Source organism: Callospermophilus lateralis, chromosome 9 (genome assembly GCF_048772815.1).
Source record: "Callospermophilus lateralis isolate mCalLat2 chromosome 9, mCalLat2.hap1, whole genome shotgun sequence".
Lineage (NCBI taxonomy): Eukaryota > Metazoa > Chordata > Mammalia > Rodentia > Sciuridae > Callospermophilus > Callospermophilus lateralis.
In genome coordinates this window covers 19,226,308-19,237,406 of record NC_135313.1, presented here as the reverse complement: position 1 = coordinate 19,237,406, position 11,099 = coordinate 19,226,308, and the positions used below count along the sequence as shown (strand labels likewise).

At 41.3% G+C, this 11,099-nt stretch overlaps 1 long non-coding RNA gene across 1 annotated transcript; it reads right to left on the bottom strand.

The window, feature by feature from the left end:
* Positions 1–393: 393 nt before the first annotated feature.
* Positions 394–8,094, bottom strand: LOC143406731 (uncharacterized). Its single transcript, XR_013092292.2, has 3 exons — positions 7,262–8,094; positions 7,118–7,180; positions 394–2,389 (listed from the first exon to the last, which is right to left on the bottom strand). It is a non-coding gene; the product is annotated as an uncharacterized LOC143406731 (long non-coding RNA).
* Positions 8,095–11,099: the final 3,005 nt, after the last annotated feature.

The following is an 11,099-nucleotide window of genomic DNA, read 5'->3' as shown; positions in this document are numbered from 1 at the left end:
ACTCTCAGTAAAGATTCATCAGACCATTCTACACTCTACTGAAGATTCAATTCCCTGCACGAGATTTTTACAAATTCCTGAGAAAATTGGCCACTTTGTTCCAAAATTCAGCTCAAGATTTGCAGAAGATGGAAATAGGGCAGGGTTACATCATATGAATACGAACAACCTCCATATGGACTCCTAGACTCTGTCATGGCACAATTTTCCTGGGCACATAACCCCTCACCTAACCTCCTGCCATTTCACCAATCCTTTCTGCAACATCTCCTCCCACCTCATCTCTTCTACCTCCACCCATATCATCCTTCACCCCTTCCACTGTAACCCCTAGTCGGCTTTCTCCAAGTCCCACTGAGTTCTAAGTTCACTTTGCCCATCCCATCAGAGTGCCCAACTAAACATCCTATCAAGCTGTTGATTTATCAGGAAGCCATTGGAGTTTGAAGTACTATTTATTTCCTGTAAAACATTTGCAAAGCACTTTTCAGCACTGATTTTATGCCAATCATGTTTCATGCTTTTAATTAAAGTTTATTCCTGAGTGGAACACACACTTATGTTGACAGGCTGAAAGGCCTTGTTTCAAAATAAAAGACATTTTATAAAGCAAGGAAACAAAAACAGAAAGTGGTGAGTGACATAAGGGGCAGAGTTTGGATTATGTCTGGGTGATTTCTAATGTCCCCTCTCCATTCTAATTTTCTATGATTCCAGATCATATTTCATGATGCCACACAATTAGGGTCTTTGTGGCAGAGGTATATCTGAGATAGACCAATCCATCTGAGCTAGACTCATCCAGATTAGGGGGACAACATTTATATAAGGTTTATCTGGCTCTTTCTTCCTTCGAATGAATCAGAAAACTTCAGAAGAAATCAATATAGGGACTTTGCAGTTTCTACAACATTCTCATTTACATTTTACCCTTTGTTACTTGCAAAATAAGAGGATTTCTCTGCAAAGGTCTAGTTTTCCATCATTCTTTCCTTTAAAAAACATTGAATGAGGGCCCTCTATGTTTGGGGCAGTGTACTGGACACTAGAAATAGACAAGTAAGACAGAGCCCAGGGAGGAGGAGGTCCAGCAGGAAAAACAAACAAGGAGACAATTGCTACTCAGGCTCAAATCTTCTTTCAGTTCCTGCAGCCTGGCCATGGTCTCTGGCCTCAGTATACAGCCCCTGCCCTAGCACTCTCATTCCCATCAGTCACTTGGTAATTTTAGTAATTCATATTAAGTCTCTCCAGAGCCAGGATCACCTCCAAGGTCGTTTCTATCTCTAAATGCCCCTCACCTCTTTTTCCTTTTCTTTCTTTCTTCCTTCTTTTCTTTCTTTCTCTTTCTTTCTTTTTCTTCTCCCCACTCCCCTCTCTCAGAAGTGACACATATTCCCCCTCTTGTCCCATACAAAGCAGTTCTCTTAGGTGTCACCCTCCACCCATAGTGACTCAAATATTTCTTCTAAATAAATATGGGAATCTCCTCAAAAATGAGTTCTGGAGGGGGCGACAAGAGGTTTCCACCCATGCTCAGACAACATGGCCGCGTGTGCTTGGAATGAGATGGGTCTTGTCCAGCACAAGAGAGCAGAGGCAGCCTGGGTGGTAAAGAATAAAGAAAATTCTAGAGGATGAAATGTATTTCTTATTCTCAGTAAGACCATTCCAGAAATGTAGGGAGTTGGCCCACGGGCCTGCCAATGTTTGGGTTATGTTTCGACCTTGATTGAGCACCAGAGCTGAACACAGTGCCAACTCCCGTGTGCTGTGAGCAGAGCTGGGTACATTATACTTCCCTATTTTTGTTTTTGGGTCTTTTCTCCCATGTGTCTAGGATGTTTTCTCCATTATAACCAGGACTTTTCCTCCCTCTGGACCTCCACACAGAATCTAGCCCAAGCTGATACTCCTAGGAGATGCTTAGTCCATTCTGAGTGCTGCCCCCGCCCCCCCGCCAAAAAAAATTTAAAAACACTAGAAAAAAATATTTGTTTGCTCCAAAGAAGTGCCAATAATTTCACGGAGAACTGTGATAGGCAGTAGCATTTCACTCGAGATTCCCTGATGGCAAGGAGATTTCTGGTCAGTAGGGACACGGTAATGCCAGGTTATTGCTGTAGATGTTCCTGCACAGGAGAGGAGGCAGACCCGGAGCACAAGGCGGATTCTCCCTATGGAGTAGTGTGGGAGTCTCTGCTTGTTCCCCACTGAGGACCAGCACTTCCTCTATTTTTTGCATCTTTCTTACATGCAGGGTCTGGATCTCAATTCAGCACTCCAAACGCAGTATCCCCAGCAGACGCAGAATTCTTGCTGAGGCAGCCTGAACAGAAGAATCCAGGAAGATATAGTCATTGTCCTCAAATAGCTGAAGACCTGTCACCTAAAAGAGATATTAGATTTACTCAGCATGGTTCCAAAGGAGAGTGAGAAAAACAACAGAAGATGCTGGAAGACAAAAACACCTTCATTATGTAAAAGACGGGTTTAGACCAAAACTAAAATTGAGTAGTCTGAACATCAGAAATTTGATCTCTTCCCAGCTTCCCCACCCACTAAGTCAATGTATAGTGATAATATGCATGAGGTAGGAATGCCCTAAGAAAGGTGCTCGAACCACGTTCGAACTTAGGGTTGGGATGTAGAAACAAGCATGATGAATTTGGGATGTGCGGGTAGAACATGCTACTAGAAACTAAATTTCAAGGAGAAATGCTGCAAAGGGTATAGAACAGCCAGGTCCTTGAGGTCCACAGTGAAAGCAGAGGTTCTGGGACTACCAAGGAGGTGGCCTTACTTTAGTCTTCTCCAGTCCCAGGCACTCTGGTGGTGTGAACCAAAAAAAAAAAAAAAAGGCCTTGTGTAAACAATAGATGAACAATGATCTCAAAGGGCCCAAGCAATTCTCGGAAAGAACCACAGAATAGCAAAAAACTGAGAAAAGAAAATCATTTCTGTCCTGGCCAGAAAAAAAATTAGCATCAAGTCTCTCAGAAGAGCAGGAAGCACATCAGGCTCCGGGGCACAAGGCCACAGACCAAGAGCAAATTCAGAGACATAACCTGGACCAGCTACTAGAATTATTGTTACAGAAGAAAATAATGGCCCAAGCTCCAGCAGTGGTCAGACTCAGGCATCCATATGAAGCCATCCTTACAGGTTTCCAGAGGAGGGGAGAAGGGAGACAGTCCTCTCATTATCATTATTACCATGAGCACGGAAATCCTGCAGCCACACAGAAATCATCAAAGTATCAAATGTTAATATTTGTTAATATTTTTCCAGAGTCAGATGTATCAAGGTATAATTTGCACACTGCAAAATTTATCCTTCTTAGGTATACAGCTTAATGAAATCTCATATGTGCACATAATTGTAAAATCATTTCCATAATCAAAATGTAGAACTTTTTCCTTGCTCCAAAACACCCCTTCATACCTCTTTGTAGTCAACAAACACCTCTCTTCATCATTAGCTATCGGAAACCACCAATCAGGGGTATGTGTGTGTGTGTGTGTGTGTGTGTGTGTGTGTGTGTGTGTGCGCCTGTATTCTACTTATTGCCTTTTCCAGAATGTCATATTAATGAAATCATAACATATGTAGCCTTGACTTTTTGATCTGGTTTCTTTCACTTAGATAAAGCATTTCAGATTTATCCATGATGTCCCTATAGTGGTAATCTGTTCTTTGTCTTGCTTTACTGGTATTATTCCATGGTATAAATACACCACATTTCTTTTATGCATTCACCAATTGATGAACATCTATATTGTTTCTAGTTTTTTATGGTTGCATACAGGTTTTAGCATGGACATGTGTTGTCACTGGGTAAATATCTAGACATGGAATGGCTAGACCATATGGCCAAGTATCTGCTTAACTTTATAAGGAACCCCCCAAGCACCTTTCCAAAATGGTTGAACCTGAACCACTGGACATCCACATGTGTCTGACTATTGCAATATCCTCATTTGCACTCACAGAAGCTCAATCTGAAAATACTGATGTTCTACTTCTATTGATCCAACATTCAGGAAGTTAGAAATATCCAGAGGTGGCATTTGAAGGTTATGGAAATAGTGAGCTTCTTGTCTCTGTGGTATCTGAGGTGGGGATGGGCACTGCTAGTCAGGGGTATGATAAAGGGCTAGATGACTTGGCTTCCAAATCTCCTCCTGCTCTGGTTTCTGTGATACTGAGCATGAACGTCACCCTGTCCAGCATTCCTAACCCCACCCTCCCACATTTCTTACCACCCGGCTCACTAGACAAATGTGTCTCAGTATTTGACATCTTTATCAGTGTAACTGATGTGTTTCCCTAAATCTATATTTTTCGTGCAATCAATTGGATATCTTAGCAGTTTTTTACAAAGAGGTAGTAAGTTAATGGACCACCCACCTTCAGTTTTAGCTTCACCTATTGACCTCTTTAGGGCTATAACTATTTCACTCAGTTTCACTCAGTTGCTCTCTACCTGAGCTTCCTTTCTGGGGATAACAGTACCCAGTACTGGGAATTCTACAGAGCACCCCAAGAATAGGAATAACTGAGCACTGATGCTGGTAATAGCAACTAGAAAGATGACTTTGACTCTGTCCTCCTTGCCCTGGATTCCAGAGTTTGGCAAGTCTGAATTTGGATTCTGACTCTTTTACTAGCTGTGTGATTTTCAGCAAGATAGTTAACCCTGTAACATGGGATTTCTCCATGAAGATTTATTTTAGGTAAAGTGCCTTGCATAGTGACTGGGACACAGTGTACCACTTAGGGAATATTATTTTTATTTTTACTGGCACTAAATCTACTCTCATATTCACTACTTATGGGGATGATAGCCATCTCAGGTTATCCTGGGAGGTGGCACTAGATAATGGAGCAGAAACCAAGATCTAAGTCAGGGGGATATGGTGACCCAGGGGAAGTGATAGAGCAGCAATCACTGAGGAAATTGCCCCTGTGGTGAAGCTGGCCTCAGACTCCAGACTTGGAACTATTTCCAATGCCATTTCTGAAGACATCTTTCTGGCCAAAGATTTCACCTATCTACTTCTCCCAGAGCTTCTTGACTTTTCACAGCCATATTGAGATTTTTCCCAAAATTCTGTAGGGCCATCAAGACTATCGGTATTGGGCAGAAGGACAAATGAGTGGTTTGGATGTGGTTTTCTCTTATAACCAGAGATAGTAGATGAATATGATTGGTCTCTATTGACCAGTCTTTACAAGAGAAATTAGTGACTTTTAATATCCATGGATTTGGTTTTCAAAGTAAGATTTCCTTAGACCAGGACTTCATCGTCTCTGAGAATGTGGAAATGATAAAGTGAATATCTCTGAGAACATGGAAATGATACAGTGAATATGCTTTTACCTTGAGGAAAGTCTGTAAACAATTCCCTAGACCAATTTGCCTAATTTCCTACCTCCTATTCTCTGCGCTGGACCATTCTACCTCATCCCTCTTCTCAACCACTCTCACCTTCCCTAGGTTTGGGAGCCAAATTAATTCATTTCTTCTCCCAGAAATAAAGTAGACCATAACAGTGGGTTCCAACCTAAGAGCTGAGTGAGCAGTGGACATCTCTTTCTTGGATCTCAGGGTAGATGGGAGAGTGACGTTTGCCCAGAGCACCATGTAGAGATCACACTTAACTTGGATCCCAGACACATCATATAGGCCTTATATAAACATGGGCAAGTGATGGTTTTTCCCATATCCAGTGTCTAAACTCTATAAAATCCAGTGTCTATCTTCTATAAAATAAGGTAGTAACTAACACTCACCTGCAAGACTATTTTGGGAATTAGAAATTATATAAAGAGAACATCCAGTACATTCTAGGTACTTAATAAACCATAGCTATTTTATTATTCTTATCTTCCTTCTTGCTATAAGATTATAAGATAGTCCACTAGACTCCTAACACCAATTTCACCAGTTTCTTGATGTATGACTATTCGGTAAAGGTAAGGACTGGTTGAGCTCATGAGCATGGACTCTCCTGACCCTATTCCTTATAGTCTAAATAGGACACAAAATAGCTGCTTTTCATCAGCTCCCTTCTTGGAAGACAGCCTCAGGATTATGGATGAGTTAGAACTGAAACCAATTGAATATTACTTTTCAGCAATTAACTTTAGAAATCTGTTACTAAATCAGAAGTTAATGCAGATGGTTGGTTTAGCATAATCATTGTTAATTTTTGGTCATAGACATTACTTCTTTGGACTCTCCAAATGTTCCCTCACCCTCCCACACCCAACAGAGACCATGGAAAATCAGGAGTTGGCCTTGTACACCATGTTCTGCCTCCTCTTACAGTTCACAGGTGATACCTGTTTGTGGAACAAACAGAGGAATACAATTTCCAAGGCTGTCAATCTGGAGGCCAATCCATTTGCCAAAAAAATTGGAAACATCTCAACAACTTTCAGCTAAGCATGAAGGCCTTGGCCTCCAGAGAGGCTCTCACATTACAAAACTTGATGGAAACCACTTGTGTGGGGGGCTTGGAGAGAAAAGGCTCAGGTCACTTTGTTCCTGCTGTGGGAATCTGGATGGAAGACAGAGTTGTCTCCAGATCCCAACCTTAGATATGATCACAGCCAGCAAGCTGGTCCAGCAGCATGGGCTGCTTCTTCCCAGCCAGCCACCTCCCTCTTGCCTAACACTCCACTCCATCTCTGTTTCTAGTCATCACATCAGAAATCAAGCTTAGCTTGACTATTTCAGCTTACTTGGAATTGACCCAGGTAGAATAGTATGCTTTAGTGCAAGAAAAAGGGAATAAAGAAGATGATAGGAAGAGTTTAGATGGATGTCAGGGAATGCCATCTCTTTGCTCCATGGTTCCAGGAATAGGTTCACAGAGACCCAGATCCACCAAGATACCCTGATAGCCTCAAGATGGAACTAAGATGACAGAGTGCAGGAGGACACTTGAGAGAAGACTCAGATATGGCAGTCACATAACAGACAAGCTACCAGACCACTGAAAATTACCTTTTAAACTAAACCATTAACAAAAGAAAAAAGATAATTGAAAGAAACCAGTTAATGAGAGCACTGATCCCCCAAATCAGACATGGCCAATGGGTACTCTACCTCACAGTTGATCCAACAAATTCCTTTTGGTGCTTATGTCACTTGGAGTCAGGATTCTGTCACCTGTAACCACAAACGCTAAGTCATTTTCCCAGGGTCACACTGTAAGTGATAAGCACATCTAGGCTATTAGTTGAGGCCTACCTGATCCAAAGGCATGCATTTATCCTTCTCCATGTAGCTCTCTCTGTCCCTCTTTCCCAAGGACAAGTTCATCAGCAAATTCATAAGAGGTAGGAGAAAGCAAATTAAGCACTTTATTCAATATAAAATGGGCCAAGAATTGTTTTGTTCCAGGTATGGGACTACAGTGGTGAAGAACTAGCAAAGACACAGCTGAGTGGGGAGCAGGTTTGTTAACAGACTGGATTGAAGAAGGAGGGGGGAAAGGTGAAGAAAACAGGAGCCACAGCCATGCTCTGTGGCATCAGTTTGGGATTGTCCTCTCCCCTGCAGTGCCCACACAGGTGAGTGCCTCTGTTTAATTTCTTCAAAGTATAATTTTCTGCAGAACTCTAACTTGGCAGATATCATGTGTGTGAGTTTTGCAGGACAAAGGACAGAACTTAAATATAAAACCTGCTTCTCACATTTAGTCCTGCTGCTAAGAAAGACAACTGAGGTTCAGAGGAATAGCAACTACCACTCCAAGCTTCCCTTCTCCCAGATCCGATGAGGGAGCAGACAAAACGGAGGTCTAAAAAAGGTGTGCACGCGTGACATGCAGAAGCTGAGGTATTTCTTTGGTTGAATCGCCTTTTTGCTGCACTTCGGGTGGAGTCTGAATAACAGGTAGTCGACTTCTATAAATTCTTGTTTGATGAGAGTTCAGTAATGGTGACATGGTCAGGTGAGCCCATTTCCATTACATAAAGACACCATCCACCACTAGAAAAACCATGGAGTAAAACTCGTGGTTCCCAACATGTTCACCTATGACTGGGAAATAAGATGAAATCAGAGCCTCCAATGACAAGTTCTCCCTGGAAAGAAGGAAAGAAAGGAGTAAAGATATATACTCACTTAAGAATTCAAGTTTGTGTACCAAAAAGATGAAGATCTTCAGGAATAGCCAGGCATGGTGGTACACACCTGTAGTCCCAAAAGCTCAGTAGGCTGAGATAGGAAGATTGCAAGTTCAAAGCCAACCTCAACAACTTAGCAAGGCTCTAAGCAACTTAGCAAGACCCTGTCTCTAAATAAAAAATACATTAAAAGAACCGGGGATGTGATTTAGTGGTTAAGTGCCCCTGGGTTCAATCCCAGGTACAAAAAAAAAAAAAAAAAAACCTTCAGGGTACAGCAGTTATGGTTGTAGGGTTATATTTGCAAATAATAGAAATGAACTAATAGTCATTCTGCTCATTTATTGCTCTAAAAAAAGGAATAAAATGGAACATCAGGTAGGTCATAGTATCAACATGAAGGAGAGAGAATCTCACACTTAAGGGAGAAAAGCCAAATTCATGTCCAAGAAACCATCTGCTCATATACCATTCCCACTGCCAGTTGATCAATGCCATCATTCGTCCTCACATTTGACCCTGGATTCTGGGTGTCACTAACACAAGGTGATTCCTATACCATCCCTGATCTTCCCATCAAACTTTTTGAGACTCAAAGCCCTCCAATGGGAACATCTGACAGACACATATGAAGTCATGTGGCTATGACCTAACCGCCAAGATTCCAGAACAGGGACTGACCTCAGAGCTTTCTCTGTGGGGAGCAGAGCCCTGCTGCCTACCCACTCACAAAGTGATGAATTCTCCTAGCATCAAAGAGGTTGAAATGACAGAGAACCAACATGGCAACCATTACCCGCTGCCTTGTGTCTTTTTATTAACCATATACCTCTCTGCAGAGCTATAATCAAGCCAGCCCTGCCAGGAGGTAATTTTTCCTTCTTAAACAATAATAATAAAAAAATTAAATTAAAATGTTAAATATGTATACACACATATACATGTATTTTATATATGTGTGCGTGTATGTGTGTATGTGTGTGTGTATACATATAAGTATAGGTGAGAGAAAATTCCATTGAGTTTTAGAAACAGGTTTTTTTCCTGGTGTTTGATTCTGTTCTCTTCAGTGGATGTATACTGAGAGTTAGGAACTTCCCTCACTAACACCACTAAGTCTATCTCCTGAGGCCTGTGCAGCCTTCTTTGGTGGTTTGGAGGACTGACTCAGCCAGGTTCACCCTACCCTGCCTCCAGCTTTACTTTATGCTGTTCACTTGCCCTAATCCTTCAAATTCCTTCATGCTAATCTCTCAGCTTGATGCTCCATCCTGCTCTTCTCCCCCGGAACCTGGGCTCAAATAGAACCTAGAATTTTAAGGAGTGCCCTGGTAGTGGGTTCTTGTGGGGCAAGAGAGCCGGAGAGCAGACTGCACTCTCATTCCAGCATGGAAATTCCACACCGATTCATCTTCCTGTTTTTAACAAGATAGCTCTGCTTTCTCTGGCAAACAGGCCTAACCAAACCCAAAACCAAAGTGCCCCATCCTTGGCCTTGTGCCTTTACCCACCAAAACAAGTCTTTCTGGGCTTTCCAGAAGATTCCAGATCTCAGAATGAAAGTTTCTCATAGCTCCGGGATCTGGGTGCTGACTCATTTCTCATGGACAAATTAAACCCTCTTTGGGAGAGAGAGCCAAGCTACAGGTGCCCCAAACCCAATTCCAAAAGCCCTCCAGGAACAGGGCTCAGAGGGAGCCAGGGGAAGTGGCAATGGGGTGGCAGGGCTGGGAGGGAGCCAGAAGACAGGAAATGAGCTTCTGCCCTTGGGTTAGTTTCCAGGAGAGATTCCTTCCAGCCAGACGGGATGGGATGCACACAGCTGCCTCCCTGATGGGGTTTCAACATTTGTTTCCTCTCCAAAGCTGCAGCTGGAAAGGACGGTCAAGCAGAAATGAAGAGAGGACTGAGAATCCCTCTTGGGCTTTGATTCAGCCCAAGTGAAATAGAAATGCAGTCAGCAAAAAACAGTAGGAAATAATATTGTTGAAAATAATAGTATTTCAACACAGGGATAATCAATATCATTATTTGAGAAATAATTATTTCTTTGATTTTTACATTTCTGGAATCCTGGGGAGCAAGTCTAGATTAAAAAGAGAGGAAAATAGAAGCATTGAGATTTCGATGGAAATGTCATATGGGTATTTTTAACTCTAAGTTAGTGGTCTTGATTCTATTTAAAATACTGTAGGTGTGGAGCTGGGGTTGTGGCTCAGTAGTAGAGCATTTGCCTCGTACAATTGGGTTCAATCCTTAGCACCACATAAAAATAAATAAAGATATTGTGTCCACCTACAACTAAAAAAATAAATAAATATTTTTAAAAATACTGTGTGCAATTTCTTTGTGAAAAAAAAGCAATATTTGTTTATCGTCAGGAAAGATCAAAACCCACTTACAAGGAAAGCTCTTTAAAAGTTCCCCCTCCCATAGGTATACATAATGTTTTTATGCACTTATTAATGCTTTGTTTTATAAAAAATGTAATCATACATATTTTGCAATTTTTTCCTCTGAATTGTATCAATAACACCTAATCTAGGTTATTATTTTAAGTGGTCATACAGTGTATTGTCATGTGGACACCCCATCATCTATTCAAAAAAGCACTATTATTAAATATTTGCCATGTTTCCAATTTTTAGTATTATTGTTAAATGACACTATAAAATAAGCTCTCTATCTTGCATGCATAACTATGTTAATTTGGTCATTTCTTTAGGATGTATTTATAGATGTGAAACTAGAATGCAATAATCATTAATTTTCTATGTAGAGTCAACCTGCCATATCCATGGGGTCCCTATCTATGGACTCAACCAATCACAGATCAAAAATTTTGTTAGATTTACAATGGTTGTATCTGTAATAAACAGGCGCGTCTTTTTTTTCCTTGTCACTTATCCCTAAACAACACAATATAACACTATAAAGCACTTATGTAAACATAAGAT